The sequence below is a fragment of the Protopterus annectens genome, chromosome 6.part0 (genome assembly GCF_019279795.1).
Source record: "Protopterus annectens isolate FY-2018-M chromosome 6.part0, PAN1.0, whole genome shotgun sequence".
NCBI classification, from domain to species: domain Eukaryota; kingdom Metazoa; phylum Chordata; order Ceratodontiformes; family Protopteridae; genus Protopterus; species Protopterus annectens.
Genome location: NC_056737.1, coordinates 1,556,729,213 through 1,556,756,301, shown reverse-complemented (window position 1 = coordinate 1,556,756,301; position 27,089 = coordinate 1,556,729,213).

Here is a 27,089-nt window from a genome sequence, read left to right as displayed (position 1 = left end):
GGTATGTAAGTTCCCTACTAATAGAGTCCACGCGTATTAGATAATTTGCACAGACAAGAATAAAAACAGATCCGTACTTCTTTATGATTAGGCATTCTAATGCCTGCCTCACATACTCTTTTTTTGCTCCTGGCAAGCATAACACTATTCAATGTTCATTATCTTCTTTGCAGATTTAAACATCAATTCATCTGATAATTGAATCACCAATTGCAAGAATATCTTTTCTGACAAAATCTAAAGAATCATCAACTTCTAAATTCAGTAGTATCTACTCTATTGTTACAAAGGCATGATCTTCATTACCATTGGTTTTAATAATCTCAGTGTTTTCATTGCTTATTACATTTGCAAACATACAGCTCTCATCCAGTTGGCATTGTACACCCCTCAGACATGTTGTCAATATCAATCTTTCTCCTCTTTTTGCTTACAGTATTGTTTCTCAATCATTTCATATTCAGTTTTCATTTCTTTCTCTTCACCTGCCCATTGCCTCTTTTTTCTACCTTCTCTTTTGGCAAAATGACTCCCTGTAATCTGTGTGTTGCATAACAAAGCAGTGTCCTTTTTAGCATGTATTCTCTTTGCTTTACAGACATGTATCAGTTTCTTTTTCTTCTTTGTTATTTGCTGTGAACTTCCTTTCTTTTTTTTTACTTTCTTCTGTACACTCTGAATCCTCAAGTTTGCTGAATACTTGTATCCAAAATTCCAAAGTTGTCAGTGGCATTATCTTGTTTGAAGACAACAGATACAATATTTCCTAAATGTGCTTTATTTGCTCTTTGCCTATTACGTGTCTCAAAAATCCAGTCATTAATATATGTAACAGCTCTCCAAGCTGTGCCTATCGTACAAGTAGCATTGTCATCAGTATGTCTAAATTTACTAATAATGGTAAGCAAATTATCCAACTTTTGACATGAGGAACACAGATCACCATTGTTATCAGGTGTTACTTTTAAATATACATAGCATATTGTACAAAATATTTGTGCTTTACCAAATTATTAATGGCATACACATTTAATGAATCCTTCTCAGCTGCAAATGGATAAAAAAATTCTAAAAGAAAAAAATTAGTTACCAGAAAAATTCAGGGAGAAATTAAATCAACTTCTAAGAGAAAACTCACATAAACAATATACAACTAAATATTAAATTAAGTACAGTGAGGTTGTTGCGCTGACTGTACAAATCGTGGAAGCCGCACAAATGCTGGAATTCCTTTATATCACATGAGAATGTGCACAGTAGCTTCTGCTCACTGCTTGCAGTACCACCACTTTGTTTAACAGTACAGATTAATAAATAAACCAAGACAGGATTGTTTAGCTAAGCTCTGGATTCTCCTTTCTGCAGTCTGTGTGAATTAATACCTGGCTAGGCCCCTTGGGATGCCTAGAGTTTACCTGTCTAAAACCTATCCCTTTCTAACAACTAACAGTGAAAATTAATTTTCAGTAGAAGTCTGACTTTCCTGCCTAACTTCATAGAGGTGGAATGAATTCTCATTTCATAATATTAAAAATAAGTGCAATTAGGAACCACCTGTTGTGGCATATACTGTCCTAAATACAGCCCTGAAGCCACACATTTGATTACTGGGTCTAGTGCTTGAAAGAGCTGACAGGGGATGCATCCTAAGAGGAAGGGCAGGGTGCAGTAGGGTGCTCCCTGCTATACTCCCTTAGAAAAGGTCTGATTCAAATATATGTCCTGGGGTGAGCTTTTGGATCACAACTCACTGCAAGTTGTAGCCTTTGTAGCAAACCAACATCAGTATGCTCTTGCAAGGGGACAGTATTTTCAATCTCTGCATTGATGTGGGCAGCACATTCCTCAACACAACAGTGGGGTTAGGAAAGACATAAAAGTTCTTATAGATGGGATGCTGTCAAGGACACAAAGCACCATCATGGCTGCCTGAATAACAGACCCTCCAGAGAGCTCTCACCCAACACCAGGTAACTATTTTCAGTTAAGATGGAAATGAACAAGCATGTTCACTTGGAGGAAAGCTTGATGATCACAGCAGGGAGAGGAGCATAAAGAACCTGGAAAAAACAAACCATCTTAAGGGTTTACTTATGTTTATTGATTCTGGATGGACAAGATTTCAGGGGAGACAGTGTTTTGGTTTAATTTAAATGGAGTTATAATACATACATCATGGCAAAGTTTGAGGTTGTCTGGTAAATGGCAGTTTTCTCCTTTTGTACTCCTCAGATTGCTATTGATAGCCTTGACTCCTACTTTGGGTCCATCAATGTAACTTATGGTGTGGCTGAAATCTTGAGAAGTAGTTGGGAAAGGACAGTTGTGTATATTTACCATAAATGTTGATGCTCAGGTGTATTCACTGTTGTAGTAATAACTCCCTTGGGAATTCCTGTGAAAGTCCTTGGCCAGCCCAAACACCAGAAACTTTTTCTTCCTCCTAATGGCTGGAAGATGCCATCCTCTCCAAAGTCAGGAAGTCAGGGTATAAGGACTGTCAGCCTGCATCATTTTCACAGGTCTTTCTTGGCCCTAATAAAGACAGGAGCCCACACTCTCCATATCCTAGGCCAAGAGCACAAAGCTCCCACACTTCGCCAAAAGGGCTACTGTGAGGGTAAGGGACATGAAAGGGGAAAGAGGAGGAGAAAGAAGGGAACTAAGAGATAACAGAAAAGGAATATAGTGCCAATCCAACCTAAAGCAAGAAGAGGGGAATGGAGGGAAGGGAAAAAAACTACTGCAACAGTAAAGACATTTAACATCTACATTTATGGTAAGCACACACAACTGTACTATTGTCATCATGTTTCACTGTTGCAGTAATAGCTCCTTGGGAGGATGTCCAAAGCTAAGGCTGGGAGCTGGAAAAAGAACTAAGGTGAAGCTAGGATGCCCTACAGGATTTCAGAGGAGATCCCAGGTCTAGCTCCAGAAAAGCAGGGGAGGTTACAGTTCTTGGTAAAGGTGCACAAAGAGGACAATGTTGCTGACTCCAGGATTTCCTTGACAGATATACCCCTGTTGAAGGAAGCAGTACCTGTTGTAGCTCTTTTGAGATCTGTCAATGTGCTGTGGTACCAGTTTTCCACAAGGCTTGTAGCCAAATTTTAAACAATATAAACTTTGTTTGGAGGCTCGTTAACTGGTTTGTCTGATGTGTTAGGTGCAAAAGTCACAAACAGTTGAACTGATTTTTCTGAATTTTTTGTCTTGTCCAAGGAATATCTTGCCTCTGAACAACCAAAGTGCGAAGGATCCTCTCAACCTTGCTTTGTGGTTTAGAGACAAAAAATCAAAATAAAGGGAAATAAATGGTTTTGTTCAATGAGATCTCTGTGAAAACTACAGGCATGAATAATGGGTTGGTCTACAGGGATGCCATCTCAGGATGAAAAGTGAGGAAGGGGTCCATGCACATAAGAACTTGCAGCTTAGAAATTCTCCTAGTTGACTTCCAAGATGGTTAGACTCTGATCAACAGCTTAACTTCAGCTCTCCTAGTGTGAAAATAGAAATGGAGTAACAGCAGCAAGTGATATTGTCAGCTTGATCAAAATTTAGTTACTGGCTAGTAAGTACACTGCCTGGATGCCTGCAAAGAAGAAACTAAGAGAGCCTAAAAGAAATTTAACTATAAAAAAGGTGGAGAGAAAACACTGGGAAAAATCCTGCAGCTGTTCAGAAAAAAGCAGTTCAAGCTCCAGCTTTGGTACAAGACATGTCCGGAAAAAATAAAATCAATTATGGTGGTCATGGTTGGGAGATTTTCTTTTCATTTAAAAAAAAAAAAAAAAATTTCTTTTTTTTTTTTGGACAGACACAGAAAATGAAAACGGGTCGCAAACACCTGTTGCATCTGTGTGACCGATTGTTTACTTCTTTGTCTTCCATACACATGGAATTTGAAGATGAAGTTTGGACTGTGCAGCAGACCATGAACGTACAACTGAGAGGTAGGTGTGTGCATGTATGTGGATGTAACAGGGTGGGGGGGGGGGGTCATACCTCTCAACTGTCTAGATTTTCACAGACTGTCCAGATTTTTGCCCCGTATTTTGTCTGCTCCTCATAAAAAGTATTGAAGTTGCTAAATAATGACAGACATTTCAGTTTTAGACTTCATATCTTTCAAAAAAATGCATACGAACACAAATCCTGTTATTCTAGCAATTTTCTAAGTTCATAACAGCAATATTTATAATCTGGCAAATTTATTTTAGGCTTTGTCCAGATTTCTTGCACTAAGAGATTGAGGTGCGTGTGAGAGAGTGAAATGTCCTAGTTAGGGTTAAGCAGGTGGTTAGTAATTTGCTTGGGATAGGAGTTTGGCATAATGGTTAAGGTGTTTACCTTGCAAACACAAGGTGCAGGGTTTGATTTTCACATGGGGTAGATGGCTAGGCTTAAAATGACCCACAAGGGCAGTTAGCCTAGTAAGAATCTATGAACCTTAGGCTCAAACCCTATACCTTAGCTACAGGAAACAAGAGCCTGAATCCTCTACCCTAACTGGCAAGCTGCATTTTTCAAGGAACCGAGTTTCAGGTGCATTTTTCAAGGAATTTAGTTTCAAGTACACTTTGAAGGAATTGTGGGCTTCAAGGGAAGAGAAATTTACTGCTGCTCATGCCAAGTTTGCTTACAACATGCAACTGTTTTGTTTACGAAATGGTATCACTATTGTGATATAGAATTTTAAAGGAATGTTAGTAGCACAACAAGTAACATACTTGCATTTTGATGCAGAATGCTGTGGGTCTACTCCCTCAGCATGTAGAGGGATTGCTGATACTGTGTTGTATTTTAAGGTGGTGGGGTGCTGGTGTCCTGAGTATGTCCTCCTTTGGATGAGATGCCTAGTAACTATGAACCTGTTTTCAGTTTGCCATGCATTCCCTATTGTAATATTATCAGCTTACAGTTTTTAATGCAACATAGACAATTTATTCTTCAAGGGCAGCCAGTACTGAATTTGTACATGAAACACTGAAATATAAAGTTGTTTGCTAGCAGCAACCTTTTCGTTAGTAACAGATCTCTTTAATGTAGAATTATTTAGACGACTTACTTCTACAGAGATTGTGCATATTGATTAATATTGGTGGACTGTAATGACAGAAGTATGAGTGACCTTTTATGATTGAAATGTTCTGAACTGGGCAGTTTTGTCATTATTGGTTTATATGTTTTGTTTCACTGCTTACTGGAAAAATGTTCAAAACTATAAATTTAAAACATGCTCTAACAAACAGTGCTGTATTATATAAGAGATATAATTTAATTATTATATATTATAATTTAATACAATCAGGAAGGTGAATCAAAAAATCTGCATGGTGCTAAAATGTGTGCAAGGGATCTATGATATGAAAACAGCCCAAAGGTAAACTTAATCTGCCATTGGCCAGATGCATTTGCTTTGAATATGGGCTTCAATGTTGTTTCAGTGAATGAGAGTTTTAAAGGCAGAGAAGTTTTAATGCTAAGCCTGTTTTCATTGTGAGACTGTATTGCTTTGTTTAACAAATGTCTAGCAGTGTTTGTGCTATAAAACTTGAAATAAAAGTTTAAAATTAAATCCAAGTATCTGTAATCACTGTAGACATAAAGCAGAAAACAGTCTGCACTGTGTTTATGGCAAATGGGGAGAAATAGCCAAGTAATGGCACACTGGAATGGCTACGTGTGTGGTGGGGGGTACCAAAATTACATGCATTATGTCCAAAAATTTTGACATGAAAAGTTGGCAACGCTAAGTAACCTAGAGGGGGGAAAAAAGTAAAATATGCTCAGAACTGATTAGAGTAAATGAAATGCTAAAGGACTATATAAACTCAAACAAAAGGCTGGTAAAATGGAAGAAACTTTAAACAGATATTCAGATGAGCTGATAAAATGCAAAACGCTTCCTTTGGCGTGATGGTTCTGAGGAATATTCTCCCGTGAGTCCACCCTGGATAAAGGTAGCTGGGGACTCTGTCCCACATGTGAGGAGAGGATGAAAAATTGACAATGTCAGATAAAGAAGTTATGTACTCACCATAACATTCCATCTGTACTGTTGCCACCTTCCAGCCCCCATCTGTAGATACCTGACTGAATGAGAGGACCAAGTTTAGGGCTAGATTTTATTCTATTAGCTCTAGAAATTGCTTTACTTAAGGCTCTTTGTGTGTTGAATTCCAACTCTTCTCTTCTTACTAATATAGTTACAGCAAACAAGATCGGAGGTAATGGAGACAGATGCATTTGGGTAAGGGGAGGTACCCAAGAGCTTTTTGGTTGCCACGAGCTTGTTAACGGCAGAGTCAGACTCGAGGACTCTGATCCGAACCCACATGTAAAGGAGAGGATGAAAAACTGACACTATCAAATCAATTTATTCCAGTAATCAGAAAATGTAGAGAGGAAGATGTGAAATTCAAGCTGCTACATCCAGTTGTCTTCGGAACTTTTTTCCTGGGAGATGGAAGTAATTTAAAGAACATGTTAAGGAGAAAAAGCAAGTTTATCCAAGAAAAAATGAGCCATCAAGCAAAAAGGGATTCTGTTTCTCATTCTTCTAATAATTAAGCACATAGAGAGACTTTGCCAGTGAAACCTTGTCCACTGTTCCAAAAGCAAATGCTTGAGAGACAGAGAAGAGCACAGGAGTTGGTCAGAAGACTCGAGTGTACCATGGAACTGAACTGGAACCTGGAGTAAGGAGATAAAAAAGATGAACAGGAGAAAGATCAGCAACACAGAAATAGTGCATAAATGTGAGACTGCAAAGAATCCCTGCAAAGAATCAATCTCATTTGTGAAATACAGCTGTATAACAATACGTGGAAAGATGGGACTTTTGCTGACTTTGTTAATCTTTGTTAAACTTGTGGGTGGAATACATGTATAAAATCAATTAGCATTGTATTATATACATTAAGCATTGTGTAAGGTTACATACACATATGAATGACCTTGAATGCAGAGTAGGAAGGTTGATGGTGGTTTTCTGTATTTGATTGGCTGTTCCAAAGTTTGAAATGTATACTTAAGCAGATGTTAATTGATTTTTTCTTGTCTGATGAAGCAATGTTGGGCATTGTGAAAGCGCTCACCCATCTTTATTAAAACGTTGGATTTTATACACACTGTGGATTTCTCAACTTTATTCCAGCTACTTTCAGCTTTTGGGTATTATTCTACTGGCCAACAGATTCAGTGAAAACTTTACCCTCTGTCCCCCCATCAGTAAAGCAGGACATCCCCAGTACCTGCTCCCCCTCCCCTTATCTCTAGGGAACAGGTCATCACTGCCCTTTCAAAGGCAAAACATACAACCTCCATGGGACCAGGTAACATCCCAGGCTGTATCCTACATGAACTGAGGCATGAACTTGCACCACCATTAGGCACCTGAGTACCAGCTTTGTCCGAGCTGAGTGGAGGACAGCCACTGTCATCCCTTTACACAAAGGTAGAGCATCCACCGATCCAGGAAATTACAGACCCAACAGCCTAACTAGCCTGACCTGCCAGGCCATGGAACGAATTATCATGGACCTCATTAACAGGGACATTGGCAACCTCCAAGCACTCAACCCCACACAGTTTGGCTTTGTCAAGGGGAGGTAATGTCTGTTAAATCTGGTCAACTTCTTTGAGACAGTCACCAAAGCCACGGGCAAGGGGAAGACGGTGCACACTGCCTACCTTGACTTGGCCAAGGCCTTCAACAGTATTCCCCACTCAGCAGACAAACTCTCTCAACTAGGTATCAATCCATATGTTATCAGATGGGTAGCAAACTGGCCCACTGCTAGAACCCACGTAATCAAAATAGGGGAAGCCACCTCAAGCAGTAGACCAGTTACGAGCAGCGTAGTCCAGGGATCAGTCTTGGGGCCCCTGTTATTCGGGATATACTTCTCTGAGGTGCAGGCTGAAACCAGTGGGCTATGGCTGACCAAGTCTGCAGATGACTAAGTTGGGCGTGGTCATCAATTCTCCAAGTGATGCGGACGTCTTCCAAAAGGGTCTCACCCAAACAAATGACTGGTGCCAGAAGCATGGTCTCAAGCTGAATGCCAAAAAATGCATCATCCTCCCCTTTGGGGAGAGAGACGTCCCCATATATTATAACATTAATAACAACACCCTAAGCACTCAATCAGTCATGAGGGATTTGGGCACCTTGGTTGACAGCAAGCTGACTTTTGACCACCATGTTGCTTCCATTGTACAGAAAGCTTTCTATATGGCGCACCTCATAAGTACGGGTATCTTATCCAGGGAAAAGGAGGTCATAGCATCCCTGTATTCTTCCCTTTTAAGGCCAATTATTGAGTACAATGTCCCCTGTGGCATGTACCTTGCAAAACATATGCAGCAGCTGGACAGCCCACAGAGGTTCCTCACCAGAAGAATCCTGGGCCTCAAACATCTACCCTACAGGCTACAAGCCCTGTCCCTCTACTCAGTTTCATACAGACTCCTCAGAGTGACATCTGTCTGGTATACAAAGCAATCTCAGATCCAGCTTTGATGGGACTGCTGCATATCTGCAAGTCAAGCTCCAGTCAAGTAACCCACATGCACGACTTCAACCTGGTCTGTAACAGCAATAGGACTTCTTGGCGGGACAGATTTGTGTCCCAGAGAATCCCCCTTTTGTGGAACAGACTCCCTCTCCACGTTAAGCAGAGTATCTCATCCCTTTTCAAGCGCAACCTGGATAAATGGAACAGAAACAGAAAATACACCCCTGGGATTCCACCTGTGTCCCTGCTGGAAAGGGGCTTTGGGTGCTGATTTGTCTACACATGGGCTAAACTCTTGGCTAGGCTTATAAGGGCCTCAGGGCCAATAGCCTAGTAACTTCCTATGATCCTATGAAATTGTTTTGACACAGGTTGTCCCTTCTCATCTTCACAAGAAATGAACAATTGATCCAAAGATCTAAAATATTCAGTTCTATCAAGAGAGTATCCCAGTTGCTGTGGACATCCAAGGTATGGAATATCCTTTCTCTATAATTTTTTAGGTTCATGAAAGAAAAACAGGGAGATGGACAGTTAGGATTAGAATAAACTTGGACACTTTAAGCATAAAAGAACAATGAGTTCTCAAAGAAACCTTGTCCTTATGGAAAAATCAGATAGGGTTGACTCATCCATAAGAGTTTGTGAACTTGGATACTCTTCTTGCAGGGGTTAGAGCAATCATGGGACCTCAAGTCAACCAAATTAGCTGGTTCAAATGCAGCAAGTGTCAGCTTCTTCATTACAAAGTTAAGATCCCAAGGTGGGTCCACCAATTTACTCCGAGGCCTCTTGCACAAGAAAAAAACTTTCAAGAACATTTTAACACGAGACTGCACAGAAAGAGAAGGCTCCATGAGCAGACATGCTAAAATGGTAAATAAATTAAACTTGATGAAGAAATAAAGGCCATAAGATAGTAACTTGCACAAATATTGTAGAACCAGAGAACAGCTAGCCCTGAATGGGTGCTGGTCATGTTGTTAGCACCAACTAGAAAACCTTTCGATTTGCTAAACTACAATTTTCTAGTAGCAGTTTTTCTTACTTCCATTAGTACCTGCTGCAAGTCCTCAGTAAATAAGTGCCTAAAAGGAATTAAGATCCTATCATTCAGGCAGTCAAATGAAGTTGACTGATGTTAATCAAACACCTCTGTTCTTCTGCAAGTAGATCCAGACCATGAGAAAGCTTAGGGTAAATGCCCCTGGCCATTTCCAAAAAAGGGAGAACCTCAGATGGCTAGGCCAGTAGGGTGTTACAACAAAGATCTTAGAAGATTCCTTCTAAATCTTTAGAAGCTCTATGGATATTAGTGGGAAGGGTGGAAAAGCATACAGGAACATTCCTGGCCAAGGAAAAGAAAAGGCATCTGTCTTTCAGGCCCTTCTTGCATGGAGCCCAGGAACAGAAACTTGCTGGTTAATTGTTCAGAGAGGAGGCAAAGAGGTCTATTTGAGGAACTCCCCACAGATGATCTAATCTTGGAAAACTCCCTGATCTAGTTTCAATTCATGTGGGTCTGGCTTTGGTCCTGCTAAGTTTGTTTACCACACAATTTTGCCCTGATGGAATGTAGGACGTCTGAGACCATGTTGTGAAGTTGTATTCCAAGCTAACATGGCCAGTCTGCAAAGGGAGTATGACCAGGTACCCCCTTGCTTGTTAATGTACCACATGATTGTGGTCTTGTCTGTAACCACTTAAAAAGGTCCAAGGGACCAAAATGGTTCAGAGAGTTCATTGCCTGAATCAGGACAAGAATCTCCTTGATATTTATGTACTTTCATCTTCCTTGGGTGTCCCACACCCCCTGCACTTGTATTCCTCCTAAAACTGCTCCCTAAGCAAAGTCCAAAGCATCTGTGCTGATTGTTTTAGAGAAGGAAAACTTGAATTTAAGGATGTGTTTATCTCCACCAGAAGACTTCTCTTCTGACAAACCCCAGCAATGGGATTTGAAAAGATAAAGGGTGTTGGTGTTCAGACCAAACATCAGATACCACAGTATCTTTCTCATACTGAGTCTTGCCAGAGTTATTATGAAACTCATAGATGTCATGAAACCTCAAATCCTGAGGTATTCCATCACAGGGACCAAAGTCTGAGTGGAAAACTTTATAAACAGATCTAGATAAAGAACTATTTCTTCCTGTGGAAGAACAGCTTTTTGAAAGAGTTGCCTAGTTGACATCCTTGGAGTTGAGAAAGACTTTTGAATGTTTTCTTGGAATCTCAGCTTGTATAAGAGATCTTTCACCCATGAGAGAGATTCTAGACAGTTTGAAAAAGACTTAGAGATAAGCAAGTCATCTTCTTCTTCTTTCGGATTTTCCCGGTTAGGGGTCGCCACAGCGGAACTCCGGTCCGCTAATGATTGACAGTAGATTTTCACGGTGCTGAGGTGCAAGCTCGACGCCCAACCTTCAACGATGGCATGCCCATTCACGCATGTCTTTCGAATGTTACTCGACCGCAGGGACGATATGCAGACTCCACACAGAAGGCGCTCCAGGAGAGAATCAAACAGGAAAATCTCTTGTTGTGAGGCGACAATGCTACCGCTGCACCCACACAGAAAATGTGGATACCTTGCAGCCTGCAATGAGCTATAACTGGAGCTGGACACTTTGTGAACATTTCTGGTGCAGTAGATGATCCAAAGGATAAGTCCAAACATTGATAATGTGATCCAAACACACAAATCTTTAAGAAATATCCGAAGCCTGGATGAATACAAAAGTGATAAGCATCTTTTTAAATCTAGTACTGCTAGGAAACTTGAAAGAAGAAGAAGAGGTAACAGGTAGAGAAGCGACATTTTGAATTTGAGTGCTATCACAATCAAGTTTAGGAAAAAAAATGGTCTCCAAGAACTTTCTTCCTTTCACTGGGAACATCCTTGATTAAAATTCTTACCCACCTGGTGCTACCACCTCTTGGGACAACATGGGATGAAGAACTGGAGGAAACAAGAGAGTCTGACCTGCAGGATTACGAATGGCCACCTGGAAAGGTGGAACTTCCTCTCACGGTCATCTGCAACATTGATAAATGACTTTCAGAGCTCATTTGTCTGAAACTATCTGTTGCCAGAGAGAAAAATGGCAATTCAGACTTTCTTTTTTTTTTTTTTTTTGCAAAAATTGGAAAAAGGGATACAAAATCCCTTGGAAAATTTGGAAAAGGAGGGTTGAAAAATCCTGGAGATTCCCTGGATCAGCTTGCCTCTTTCATCACACTTTTTGATCTCTGCAGCAGAGGGGCCAAACACTGAATCTCTATCCAAGGTAGAACTTAAAATATCATTTTTTGTCATCTTGGAGGTTCGGAGAATGCAGCCATGCAAACCTGTTCTACATGGTACCAGGGGCCACAGCCCAGGAAAAGAAAGTGTCAGAGTCATACACACAGTGTAAACAATGAATGGTGACCAGTGCAGTAGAAGAAACTTGGTTAATTAAAACAAATCTTCTTCATACACAGATAAAACATTCTACACACTCTCACAATGTATCAGATCAAACTAACATACAAGCCTGGCAATTCAAAAATCTGAAACTCAAAATTGCAGAGATATACATTCCCCTGATTCCTATCAAGAATTGTCCCATCCTTATCAGATAGAGTAAGACTGGAATTAACTAAGGGCTTAGCAGTAGTAGGTTCAATTAAGCCTACAGCTGACAGGCTTTAGCATGGTAACTTTAACTTTAGTTCAGACAAGGTATGTAGGTGCAGCCATCAGTTTGGGGAAATTGTACCTTCCTGGATGGTTAAACTTCATGTTTTGAAGATGTACACATTTTTGTGCATTTGTCCCAAGTTAAGAGGGGATGGGGGTTTTTTTTTTTTGTTTGTTTGAGGGTTTTCATTAAAACAAAAAGTCGTGAAAATGTGACAATGGTTAAAATGGAAATAAGAAATGACTGTACACAACATCAGCCTGACAAGCATATGTAACACAAAAGCTGTAAACATACATTAAAAAAAAAACTGTCAGGTATAATAGGTGGGAACAGTAGCCTTTTATTATGCTGGCTATCCTATCCATAATATCCTGGAACGTGAATGGCCTTACAGGTACAGATAAAAAGGAAAGACTACCAAATTATATTAAGAAATACAGAGTGCAACGAGCAATGCTGCAGGAGACACATTTGGAAAGAAATGAATAAGTTAATTTGACAGATAAGATTTCAGAATGGATATTCAGCAGAATATCAGGGACAGAGGAAAGGGGGGTTAATTATTCTAATTGCTGGGGGGGACTTCCAACAGTAACAGATGAGGAAAAAAGGCAAAAATGGTGGATTTCTGGTAGTATGGGACTACTGGCAACGGAGGACTACAATGGTACTCATTTCTATTACACCAAAAACTGCTATTAAAAAAATTCTGGGAAAAATAATCAGCTTTCAGCAGGCAATATTATTTATAGGGTCTATGTCAATTCTTCGAACGCTTAAAATTTAGAACGTTACATGGTCGAGACCAAACGTTCAAAATTTCAAGTGTTCGAAGATTGACTTTTAATGGCGCCATATGGTGCAGATAGGGATAATTTCCCTTTTCTGCACTGAAGTGCGGTCGCGGAGTTGGTATATTTAAGTAGGGGTGTGTGGGGGGTGCAGGGGGGCTTGCCCCCTGCTCACACTGTTAAGGTGTGTTTTTCTTTTTTTTTTACTTTTTTTATTTGATATTCGAACATCCAAATGTCGAACATTTGGTCTCGACCATGTAACGTTCGACATTTTGGATGTTCGAATATTTAACATAGACCCTATTTATAGGTGGGGGCTGGGATTTGATTTGCAATAGTGAGGATGTATCGGGGGACCCAGAAGGGACAATATAACAGAAGGGAATAGATTTCTGAAGAAATTTATGAAAATATTTGTTATAGAGTGAATTCAGAAGTAAGAACTCAGATTTTACATAATAATCCCCAAGGTACAATAACTGGGCTAGACTACAGAGAAATTATATTCCACAGGTACGTGCGTCTTTAATTGAAAGCTTTGACACACATCCAATAACAACTTCTGATCATGTGCCAATAAAAACTAAGACATAAATGCAGGGTAATGAAGTAAAAATAAGACACTGGTGCTTCCCCACCCACTTGTTAAAACGAGAGGAATTTAAGGAATGGGTAGTGGGAATTATTTGAAACAGTTAGAAAAGACAGAAATATCTTCTGAAGTAATAGCTAATGAGTAGGGCAAAATGAAAACACGAGTTTAAAAACCGGACAGATACAAAAAAAAGTAATGGTTAAGAAGTATAAATTACTTAAAGGGACTGACAAAGGTTAACGTACTGCAGGATAAAGAGGATTCTAAAGTACAGTTGTGTAAAACCTTACTGTAACAGTAGATGTCCATCTCTTCACTGCTGCAGTATTCTTTACAATAGGGATTCTCTACCAAGAGCACCCTGATGTCCGGCCAGCATACCAAAGCATAAGTTGTAAAAGGGACATTGTACGTCACATGTATGCTCCCCGCACTCAGTGCAGGGCTCAAAGGAGCTGTACGGATGTACCATCCTCAGAAGTGAAAAGCCCAAAGTAGAACGACAGTCCATGGAGAAAGGAGGGAATGTGTACATCAAGAAGAAAAGAAACAGGAGGAGAAAGGAAGAAGCGAATGCTGAAACAGTGAAGAGAAGGACATCTACTGTTATATTAAAATTTTACATGACTGTACTACATCCCTCCATATCACTGTTGCAGTATTCTTTACAATAGGTAGAGTACAAAAGCTCAGGAAGAAAGTTGGGAACAGAAAGGCCCAGTAAATCCCTCCAGAAAGCCATGCAGGATAGCCCTGGCAAATCCATCTCCTGTCTTAAAAAAAGTATGCACAGAAGTCAAAGTAGCTGCCTCAAGAACGGAATTAGTATCCAAACCTTTGAAAAATGCACCAGAAGAAGCCACAGCACTGGTAGAATGAGCCTTAACAAAAGAAGGAAGGCTTTTCCCCATGGAAAGGGTAACAAAAGGAAATGGGTTTAGATATCCATGAAGAAATGATTTGCTTAGAAACAGCCAAACCTAAAGACCTAGGATGAAAAGAAACAAAAAGCTACTCAGACTTATAAATGGCTTTAGTTTTATCCATATAATATCGGAGTTGTCTATGCAAATCCAAGGTTTGAAGAACCTTCTCACTAGCAGACTGTGAAGAAGGGGAAAAAGGTAGGCAAATGTATAGACTGATTAACAGACAACTCATTAACCACCTTAGGCATAAAAGGATTATTATGCCGGAACACCCTATCCTTATGAAAAACCAAAAAGGAAGGAAGGAACAGCCACAAGTGCCAGCAGCTCAGACACCCACCTGGCTGAGGTAAAGGCCAAAAGAAGAATCGTCTTCCAAGAACAATGCTGTAAGGAAGCTGAATCTGCAGGTTCAAAAGAAGCCTGAGTCAATCTTTCCAAGACAAAATTAAGGTCCCAGAAGAAAGAATAGGCTTCCTGGGAGGCCTAAAATGAAGGATTCCTTTAAGAAATTGCTTGACCTCGAGTCTAGAAGCTAAAGGGGGAGTCAAAGGCAGACAAGCAGAAATGTCTGAAAGGTGGGTTTTAACAGAAGAGTATGCCAAATCCAGCACTGAACACTTGATACAAATAAGACAGAACTATAGGAACTTCCACAGAAAGTGGATCCAGGTTATGAAAAAAGACAGACAGAAAAACTCCTCTGTTTAGATAAATAAGATTTTCTGGTAGTGGGTTTCCTTGTTGCCTACAGAACCCAAAGCACATACTCAGGAAAAAAGGTCTCTAAAAGGGATCAAACCCTATCACCCACAGCGTCAGCTGAACAGTCGACAAGTGTGGATGGATGAGAGACCCCTTGTCTTGTAAGAGAAGGTCCAGATTGTGAGTTAACCTGTGATGCTTTCCCTTGGTTAAATGCAGAAGAAGAGATAACCAATGTTGTTTGGACCAAAAGGGAATCAGAAACAATATTTTTGAAGCATCCTGTTCTATCTTGAACAAGACACACGGAATGGCAGGAAGGGGAGGGAAGGCATAAAGAAACATCTCCTTCCAGGAAAAACAAGGGTTGCCCATCTTCCAAGCCAGAGGACATGGGACTCATGTGCAAAAGAAAGGAAACTGTCTGTTCAGAGGAGAGCAAAAAAGATCTACTTGAGGAGTATCCCAGTGGTGGACAATGCCCAGAAACACATCTCTGTGAAGCATCCACTCATAAGTTTATGTTTTGGACCTGCTCAGAGAGTCTGCCACAATGTTCTGAACTGAAGGAAAATAAACAACCTGAAGAGTTACCTGATACTGGGCAACTAGATCTCAAACCTGAAGACCTTCTCCCCCCATTGCTTGTTGATGTATCACATCACTGTGGTACAGTCAGTGAAAAGGTTGAAAGGCCCTGGTAGGAAAAGAGAATGAAAAGCCTGTAGGACTATAAGTGCTCTCATCTCTTTGATATTGACGTGGTCCTTCTTTTGATAAAGAGACCAAAGGCCCTGCACTTTACAAGAGTTCCTGAGTGGGGACTGGAGGATGAAAAGGCAGCCCTAGATTGGAACAACTGATAAATCCACCAGTGAAGTTCTGGTTTGAGGCATGGGGGAAAGAAATGTGGCGAAGGGAGATGCTGTCAAGCTCAGTTAGCTGGAATTTTGTAAATAATTATATGTTATTGGGGAATATCGAAATGATTCATACAAGATGTTTGTGTTACAAATGTATTAGAAGTGTATGTCATGTGTATACCAAACTGCTTGCACAGAGTCATGTGTTGAAAAGGGTATTTGCAGAGTGCTGTTTGAAATATAGCCACAGTGTGCTCTACTGGAAGAGAACAAAAAAGTATGTGCACTATTGTAACTGCTTAAATGTATATATTTTAACACTGCAAACTGGAATACAGGAGGTTAACTTCAGAAAAATAACAGAAATTAAATTACTTTATGGCTAGGTCATAAAAGATGCAATTGTTCAGTTTTCAATACAGCAAGAAACACAATGTCTGTACTAGGAAACTTGTTGCATTGTCTTAAGGGTGAAGTAATTACTAGTCTTAAAAGCTTGAAGGAATATAAATGTTTTATGACTTCCAGGATCTGCCGAAGATCAGAGGAGAAGCCCTTGTCTATATTTTTACAGGTTGATGCTAAATGCTACTAGTTACCATCAATTGTTGTTTTGGGCCTGGAAACTAAATGTCAGATGACTAGATATGATGTAATTCTGCAAGCTATCCCAGAAGTAATATTTGAGATATTAATTTGAAAATTCTCTTAGTGAGACAGAGCATTCTGTATTTTGTCTTCGACCTGACAATAACTAGAAGATCTATTCACCACATCTGCTCTATTAGTAAGTTCTTAGGTTATAGTTTAATTATCTTGATTCAGTCAGAAATATAGTAAAGCTTAGTTTAGATATTTTATTTATTTGAGACTGCCCTGCAATGTTTTAAATATTTCCTGTGGTTTTTGAACTTCGATGTCACTGTAAATGTATATTCAGTATTGTCTTGTTTTTTTATTATTTATTATTAAATACATTTAAACCTTTCATTCCCGTGGTGGTGGTGCTGCTGTAGCATTGTCGCCTCACAGTAACACGCTGTCCGGTTCGATTCTCAGCTAGAGCGTCTTCTGCGTGGAGACATGCGTGAATGGGAGTACCTTCGTTGAAGGTTCTGCATCAGAGCTGGTAACTCGGCATGTAAAAATCAACTACCAATCATTAGCGGACCGGAGTTCCGCTGTGGCAACCCCTAACTGGGAAAAGCCAAAAGACATAAACAAACAAAACATTTAAACCTTTCATTGTGGCTGATCTACGAAGAGATATTTAAGTTTTGAGAGTACATGCATATTTACTTGGTGACACTGTGTGGGACACTCCTAATAGCCTTGCACTTAGTCAAACTACCGTTTGTGTTAATATTACACAGTAAGACTGCACACCCTTTGGTAAGGACCTTAAAGTAGCTGATAAGGAGAAACTGGTGGCAGTAACAACTACCTTATGGTCTGGGCAGAAGGGGGCATAGCTAGTAAACCTGTGCCAGCCTTCTCAGGTGTGTGTGTGTGTGTGTGTGTGTGTGTGTGTGTGTGTGTGTGTGTGTGTGTGTGTGTGTGTGTGTGTGTGTGAATCAAACCTCAACGAGTGCGTGCGTCAGCTACTTGGACAGGGACACAAAGCACTGATTGGACAGAGAGGGTGTTGGAGGTCTTAGCTTGGTCACACAGCTCAGATCTCAACTGTATAACTGTGCCAGTGGGGAGTTTTGTTGAGGAGCTGGAGAAAGAGCAAGAAACCAGCTTGGAACTGACTGTGGTCTCTGTGTGCTCTTAAGGGAAATTGCACCTGCATCTGAAAATACTGTGTCTGTACTTCTTTATCTCCCAGTGTACACCCCCCCCCCACTGTTGCCAGTGGTGGGGACTGATGGTCCTTGATTACTCGTCCAGTGGAGGGTCATCACAGGGGAAATCAGAAAATCCAAAGGATGAGAATGTTGATGCCCGCCTGACTTTGGGAACCACTGGAGCTTTCTCATATGAAATTTGGCCAAAGGAAGCATGGGAATGGTGGAAGCCATGCATCCCAGAGCCATGAGAAACACTCTGGCTGTAACAGAGTCCAGAGGAAGAAGGGACTCAAAGAATACTATCAGAGTTAAAGCCTTAGAAGGAGACAGAGAAGCTAGCACTGGGACACTCTGGCACCTGCACCAGAGAAACACATGATCTGAGGAGGAGTTAGGAATGATTTTTGGAAGTTTACTGTAAACCTTAGGCGTTGCAGGAGGCAAACAGCAAAGTGAAGATGCTGAAGGAAAGTGTCTGGAGAAGAATTCTGAATAAGCAGATTGTCCATTCTAGGAAAGATATGAATTCCCCTGAACCGCAGGAGTGAGGCATTTGGTGAAGACCCTAGGGAGCAGCAGAGGCCAAAAGAGCAAAGCAAAGAACTGAAAATGCAAGGAAGAAACAGAGAATGTAAAAACTTCCTGGAAAGGGGATGAATAAGGATATGGATATGGGCATCCTTGTAATCCAGAAAAACTAGGAAAGCCTGAGGAAGAAGAAGAGGAAACAAGGTTCGAAGGGGTAACATTCGAAGGAAAGGAACCTTCAAAAAGGTGTTGAGCTGAGATTGATCTCGAATGGATCTCTAGGCACCTTCTTTCCTGGAAAAGTACAGTTGTTTACACTTACCATAAATGTAGATGTTCGAGTGTATTCACTGTTTCAGTCATTACACTTGGGTTATCCTGCTGGCAGTCCCTCAGTCGGCCTGAATTCCAAAGTCTAGGTCCGGCGTCGGTTGCTGTCGCCTCTTCCCTGACATCAGTGCGCCAGGGGTATAAAAGATGCAGCTGACGCCATTTTCTTCAGTTTTTCTTGCCCCAGATGTCAGGTGCCCCCAAAAGGGAAGGCTAAAAATATGCCAATAAAACATGAATGCACCAAAATATGTTATACCTTCATCTACAAGCAAATACACCACATAGGTTGTATATATTAGAGAAGTGCAGCTAAGTTTCAGCAAAAAGGGATGGGGGATGGTGGGTGGGTAACCTGGACTGCAACAGTGAATACACTTGAACATCTACATTTATGGTAAGTGTACACAACTGTACTATGTTCTTCGTGTTTCACTGTTGCAGTCATTACACTTGGGCTGAATCCCAAAGCTATGGTTGGGAGGCTGGAGCTAAATAGCATTAGGAGCGGCTATGAGGCCCTGCAGAACTGCAGTGGCAAAGCCTGCCCTGGATTTAGAGTAGAGTGGTAAATGATAGTGCTTTGTAAAGGTGTGCACTTGAACTCCAGGTAGCAGCCTCTAAAATGTTTTGGTTGGTACTCCCCTGAGGAAGGCTGCTGAAGTGGCTGCTGCTCTGGCTGAATGTGGCCTAATGCCCTTAGGCACTGGCTTGCCATGTTGTGAATAGCAGAAACGAATGCAGTGGCCTATCCACTTTGAAATAGTCTGCTTTGATATAGCCTTTCCTTGTGATCCTGCAGCATATGCCACTAGTAGTTGCTCAGTTTTTCTGAAAGCTTTGGTTCTGTTCAAGTAGAAGCGTAACTGTCTGTGTATGTCCAAAGAATGCAGAATTCTCTCCCCCTTATTCTGTGGGTTTGGATAAAAAGTAGGCAGATGAATAGTTTGGTTAAGGGCCACACTGGACACTACCTTAGGCATAAATGTCGGGTTTGTCCTCAGAGAAACCCTGTCTGGATAAAAAATGATAAAAGGTTCCACAGCCATGAGTGCCTGTAGCTCTGAGACTCGTCTTGCAGAGGTTATTGCTAGGAGCAGAGCTGTTTTCCAAGATAAAAACTTTATATCAGCTGTAGCGGCTGGCTCAAAAGGGGGCAGAGTGAGTTTTTCCAAAACATAATTGAGGTTCCATGCAGGTATTGGTGATCTCCTTGGAGGCCTTAAGTTTTTGGCTCCTCTGAGGTATTGCCTTAACAAAGGATGAGAAAAGATTGGTGGCTCTGTATTGTAATGAGTCGAAATGGCAGAGGCATGAATTTTAATTGATGAAAAGGATAGGCCTTTGTCCAGCATCTCAGTTAAGTATTGCAAAATCTGAGGAATATTTGGTACTGCTGTGTCAATTCCTTATGCCTGGTTCCAGGCACATAATCACTTCCATTTTCCAGCATAAGATTTTCTGGTACTAGGCCTCCTGGCCTCAAAAGTGACATCCATCACCGCTTTAGTGAGAGGTGTGTTTTGTATGACTACATTATCCGCCATGCTGCCAGATTTAAGGTTTTGAGTTGGCTGTGCAGGATCTGATTGTTTTGTTGGGACAGTAGGTGAGGAATTTGAGGTAAGGTCCAGGCTGGGCATTGAGACAAGTTCCTTAGGATTGGATACCAGTTCTGGCGGGGCCAGTCTGGGGCAATCAGTATCATTTTTGGCTTCTCTTGTCTGACCTTTAGGAGTACCTTGGGGAGGAGAGGCAGTGGAGGAAAGGCATATACTGTTAAGTTTTTCCAGCTGAAAGATAGGGCATCCACTTTCCATGCTTGTCTGTGATAAGTCCTTGTGCAGAATCTCTTTAGTTGGCAGTTGTGAGGAGAGTTAAATAGGTCTATGTCCGGGCATCCCCATTTCCTTGTTATGTTGAAGACTTGTGGATCCAATTTCCACTCGTGGGGATCCATGAGGTTTCTGCTTAGTTCGTCTGCCAGAGTATTTATCTTTCCTGGCAGGAATTGTGCCTGCAGATGTACTTGGTAAGTCAAGGCTGTGTCCCACAAAGTCATGGCTAGTCTGCAGAGGGGCTAAGAATTAGTGCCTCCCTGCTTGTTTATATACCACATGACCGTGGTATTGTCTGTCTTTATCAGTAATTGTCCCGGATGAAGTAGATCCTTGAGGGTTGTCCGGGCATTCTGAACAGCTAGCATCTCTTTTTGATTGATATGTAGACTGAAAATGGAAATTATCCAGCTGGACTAGCCCGGTCAACAAATGTAAAATAAATTTGGTTGGCGGACCATGTGCCTTGAATACATCTTCCTGCCATGTGTGTCCCCAGGCATAATCTGATGCATCCGTTGTCAATGTCTGCCTGGCTGGGGGTAAGGTGAATGGCTGTCACTTGTTCTGGTGACAGGCCTTCGCCCATCATCTTAACTCCAGTTGCAGGCAGGGAATGAGAGTAATTATTGTTTCCAGGCTGTGGCAATGCTGAGTCCAAACACTTTTTAGGTACCATTGAAGTTTCCTCATATGCAGTCTTGCATATGGAATTAGTGAAATGCAGGATGCCATGAAGCCCAAAGCCTGCAGAATTTTTCCTGCAGATAACTGGGCCTTTGTTGCCAACAGTTTGAAACAGGTAGTCAGTTGCCTTTGTTTGTCTGGCGTGAGATAAGCCATCTGATCAGTTGTATCTAAGCTTGCACCCAGGAATATTATCTCTTGAGAGGGTACTAGTTTTGATTTTTGTTAGTTGACTGTGTACCCTAGGCATGGTAGTAATCTCTTTACAAACGCCAGATGCTGTAGTAGAATGTCCTTGTTCTCTATTTTTATGAGGCAGTTGTCCAAGCAAGGATATATTTGTATTCCTCTTTGTCTGCAGAATGCAATTACTGGTGCCAGGCACTTTGTGAAGACCCTGAGCGCAGTAGATAAGCCAAAGGGTAGTGCAGAGAATTGGTAGTGCATTGAGCCCGCTTTGAATCTGAGGTATCTTCTGCATGTTTGTCTGATAGGGACATGCAGGTATGCCTCCTTTAGATCTTAAGTCACAAGCCAAGCCTTCTTGCCCAGCATGGGCAGAAGCTGCTGTAAGGTCAACAGTTTGAATTTTGGTATATCCAGATATGTGTTTAGAATAGATAGGTCCAGTATTGGTCTCCAGGCTTTGCCCTTTCTGGGTACCAAGAACAGTCGAATAAAATCCTTGTCCCTGCTCTTGTTCTATCTGGTACTTTTTGAATGGCCCTCATGTCCATGAGGGATGAGACTTGTTTTTGTGCCTCTGCCCATTGGTTTTTTGGTAGGCCTGGCCAACCGTTTGCCCTTGGCAGGGTATGAAAGTGAAACTTGTAGCCCTGTGACACTATGTCTAAGACCCATTTATCCTAGGTTATTATGTGCCAATTTTGAGAAAGAAAGTGCTAGTTTTCCCCCTAAAGGTGCTGCCAGAAGATAAGTGCTTGGCGCAGGCAGGGGGAAGTCATTGGGACTGTTTCCTGTAAGACTGTGATTTGTCTTCTCCACTTTTGGAAGTAGAAGCACCTCATTGTTTAGACCTGTATGAACCTTGGGGCTGGGATCTGCTTCTTGGGCGTCTGTATCTGCCCCTTTGTGGTCTGTCTGACATTGGAAAGGACCAATTCTTTGTAGGCCAGTGTCTGCTAAATCTTGGAGGCTGTACCTGTAAAAAATCCTTGACTGTTTGCATAGATTTAGCTTTGTCCTCCATTTTCTTTAACACCTCTTCTGTTTTAACACCAAATAAAGTATCATGCTGTAATGGAACATCAGATAATTTTGCTTTAACATGTTCTGGTAAATTTTGCACCTTTAACCAAGCATGCTACCTAATGACAGAACCCATGACAGCAGCCCTGCAGGAGGCCTCCAAAGAATCAAAACCACATTGCAAAGTATGCTTTCCAACTTGCTCAGCTGCATGCAATAAATCCTGCATTTCTTTGTTTTCTGCACCTTCAGAACTTATCAACATTTTCTGTTTAAGCAGTAACATAATATATTGCTGATATTTGAGCATCTGAAAACTGACAGTTTAAAGCCCTTATAGCCAAGGTAGCAGAGGTGTAAATCTTCTTTCCCCATCTGTCTAATGCCCTAGAATCCCTGTAGGAGGGGGTAGGGTTTTTTTTACAGTGGATGCCTTGACCCCTTTGGGACCCTGAGAAATAGTTTCTGGGTCAGCAGCAGGGTTCTTGAAAAGGAATTTATGAGAGTCAGGTACCCTGTAGTACCTGTCCGGCTTAACAGGAGCTGGAGGTAAGGAGTCAGGGGTCAGATTGGACTCTGAAAATGCATCATCTACAATGTCTAACACAGGCGGAATAGCTAGAGGCCTGTGTTGTGGGATTAGAAGGAAGTCACTGAGCCTTTTCTTAGATTCAGAATAATCTTGGCTCTCCCAGTGGAAATGTTATGCAAGGTTTCCCCAAAAGAGTAATCCTCAGGAGGAGAGGCTTAAGGGACAGATTCTTCAGCATCAGAATCCTCATAGGGAGGAAGAGAGTATCCCTGATCAGAAGAGGAATCTGAAGAAATGGAAACCTGATCTGAAGATTCATATTCTGTCTCTTGCCTAGGCCTCTTATCAGGAGGGGGATGGGAACCCCTGATCAAAGTAATTAAGTCTTCGGCCATTTTGAGCATCTGTTTTTTTAGGCATGGAGGCCTGACCATGAGGCTGTTGTACTTATTTCTTTGTCTTTAAAGATGCTTTAGTCTTTGCCTTTGTAGCTGGAGTCGCTTTAATGTACAATTGAGTAGGTCTGAAAACACCCTCAGAAGCCGATGCCTGCTCAGCGGCTCCAGACCCATCTGAGAGAATAGTTTCCGAAGGTCCAATACCTTGAGCTTCCAGGGGCCTAGGTGACTCCACGTGAGAGTCTATAGCGGCCTGCGGGTCCAAAGTAGCGGGCATCAGGGGCTGCGAAAGTGCCTCACTGAGAGCCGGCGAACTGGCGACTGGCTTAGAAGAAGCCTCATCGTCGGTTTTAGACCTTGGATGCCTGTCCTTTTCTTTTTCTTTGCGTTTCTTGTGAATTACGGTAGTCGGTTGGCTATCCGACGGCATTGTGTAATTAAATCTTCTGCCAAAATAGTGAAAAGCAAAATCGTACTGGCGCTTTATAGTGCGCTGGTTAAATCTAGCACAAAACCGACAACAAGCAACGTCGTGGTCAGGGCCTAGGCAAGGAATACAGCAAGAATGAAAATCCTTATGAGGTATTTGCTTCCCACAAGAAATACAATTATTAACTTTTTCTGACATCGGTCTGGAGCAAGAAAAACGTTTTCCCCAATGGGGAACTTAGCTTTTAATGAAGACTTCGGATCTGAAATTCGAACACAAAAATCTCAGGAGTCGGCCGACCGGCACTTGCGAGCTGCTTCTGCTTTGGGCACTGTGCGGCAAGAAAGACTGAAGAAAATGGTGTTGGCTGAATCTTTTTTACCCCTGGCGCACTGACATCAGGGAAGAGGCGACAGCAACCGACGCCGGACCTAGACTTTGGAATTCAGGCCAACTGAGGGTAGCCTGCCAGCAGGATAACCCAAGTGTAATGACTGCAAAGTGAAACATGAAGAACATCCAGAAACATCCTAGAGTAGAATCTCTTCCCCTTCTGAGGAGCCGGAACTTTTTGAATTGTTCCTTGAAATAACAGGCTCCAAAGAACTCTGGAAAAAGAGCAACTATTCCTGATGAGGTTGAGGAATGGCCAGAAAGGGGGGGGAAGAGACTTACAAACCATGAAGTATGGAAAGAACCCAAGAATCCTGAGTGATCTTTAATCAAACTGGAAGGGAAAGATGAAGAGAAAGAGGAACGCAACTGAGGAGACAGGAACAAGGATAGTCAGACAGTACCTGGCTTGTCTGGAAAAGGAGGTTTCTGTGCTGTAGGAGTTTGAGTAAACTTAGGAGGAGACCTTCTACAATCATTTTTACCTTTGTGAGGAGAGTGAGACTGTCTGTGGACAAAGGCAGGTTTAAGTAGGGTAATTCCTCTGAAACTTGGGAACAGACAAAAAAAGTTTCAATTCCTGCAAAGACTTATACTTTTCCTGAAGGGACTTAAAAAGCTCAGCAGCAGCATCACCAAGGAGATGTTTATTATCTACAGGAGCATCCACCAGCTTAGCCTTAATATCATCAGGCAAAGGCTGAAGGCAAAGCCAGAAATACCTCCTTAACACAAAACCAAAGGCATCAGATGCATTTAATAATAAGGTAAGCTACTTGAGAAAATGACCCTAGTAAAGACCGAGCTGAAGTGTTTCCCTCAGAGTCAGGAACAGCCAAAATAACCTGGCAGACCTGAGAGAGATGAGCTAAAACATATTTAGTCATATGTGTCTTGTAATTCACAGCCGTAAATGCCAGAGTAACAGCAGTACAAACTTTCTTTCCAAACCTCTGGTGTACTTGTCAGAGGGGAGCAGCACTGTAGAAGGTAAAGCTTAAATGGCTTATCAGAAGAAACAGAAATAACAGGTCAGCACATGGACACTTGCTAAGGAATTCATAATCCTTAAGCACCTTATAAAACCTAAAAGTTTTCTCAGGAGCAGGAGGCTGGGAGTCAGGAGCATGAGAAGCTGCTGAAAAGGTGTCTAACAAGGAATCAAGAATAGGAAGGATGGCAGAGGGCTTGGGAGACACCATTTAAAGGAGTTCATAACACCTTTGCTGGACTTATATCTGGGCACAGTCCCACATACACTCCATTATACGAGAAACTGCATCACCAAAATAAATCTCCTCAAAAGGAGAATCAGGTCTAAAAGGTTACTCAACTTCAGAACCATAGTCCAAGGGAGAGGGAATCTGGGAAGAATATGTCAAGGATTCTGCATCTAAATCCACATCCTCATCTGATGAAACCTGCTCACTAGGCCTCTTAAGAGGAGAACAACAAGGAGGAGCAGGAACAAAGAACCCCCTGAGGGGGTTTCAGAACCATATGGGCATTAAACAGACCCTGTGTAAAAACATGCCAGTCACATTGAGGATCCTTGGCAGCAGGAGAAAGATGTTTAATTTTCTGCTTCTTTTTCAAGGGGACATCAGCCATAAAGATCTTGGGTGGCTCAGACCCCTGACGACACTCTATAAACATAATGGGAATTTCCTCTCCAACAAGGATTTGCAGAATGCCCCTAGGCCTTTTGGAAATTATCAGCCATGGCTTCCACCTGACCATCCGAAACGGACATCTGCACAGCCTCTGGGGACAAGCGAGAAGCCGGATCCATGCCAGCCTCTGAAATGGTCATGGCAGAGGAATCTGACTGAAAAAATGGTTGATTCTCTGGACCTACACAAGTCTTGAGAGAGGCATCCGATGGAGGAAATACAGCCGAAGAATCTGACCAAGCTCTCTTGGCCTTCTTCATGGACGGCTGACCCTCAGGCTGGGCAAATTGCTCCCTGGTATCCTTAGCCAACAATTTAAGGCGCCGGTTCCAAAGTAAACGGCTAAAGAGGAGAGACAACTATCCAAAGTCTTTGGAACAAATGTCTGACAAACAGGACAAGACATATGGTCATGAGAAGCACCTAATCAAAACACTGCTTGTGACGGTCTTTATGGGGAATCTGCCTCCCACACTGGCATTTCCGCTTTCTGGATGATATGAAACCAAAAACCTCAAAAATAAAGGAAGATAAGATAAAAACCCCAACATGGCATTTATCTCAAAAATGGCTTGGTGACCAGTAGAAGAACAAGCATTCAGATCGGCGGCAAAGAAGTTCTGAGGATGGTACATCCGCATCTCACCTTTATGCCCTATGCTAAATGCAAGGAGCATACTTGTGGCGTACGCCGCTTCTTTTACAACCTAAGGCTTTGACATGCTGGCCAGACATCGGGCTGCCCTTCACAGGGAATCCTTATTGTAAAGAATACTGCAACACTATTATGGAAGGAAAACAAGAGGAGGCACAAATGCCGAGTGCTAAAGAGAAAATAAGGCAGCATCTAGAGAATATGCACAAATTTAGAAAAACTGCTGTTAAGCAACTATTTTTTGATAATTCCAATAGGATTTGGGCAACAGATAGTATAAAGGGTTGTCGCCAAACATACGGAATCTATAACAAGAAAAATAACCACAGATCCTGTAACGGTATTACAGATATTTTGGAAATTTTATAAACATTCGTATAAAACTGAAAAATGTGGAAATAAAGAAAGAGTAGAAATGGAAATATGTATGAAGACTTAATTATGCCAAGATTAAGAGTAGATGAGGCTCACCAACTAACATTCAAGATAGGAACAGATGAGATACAAAAAAAAATGGTGA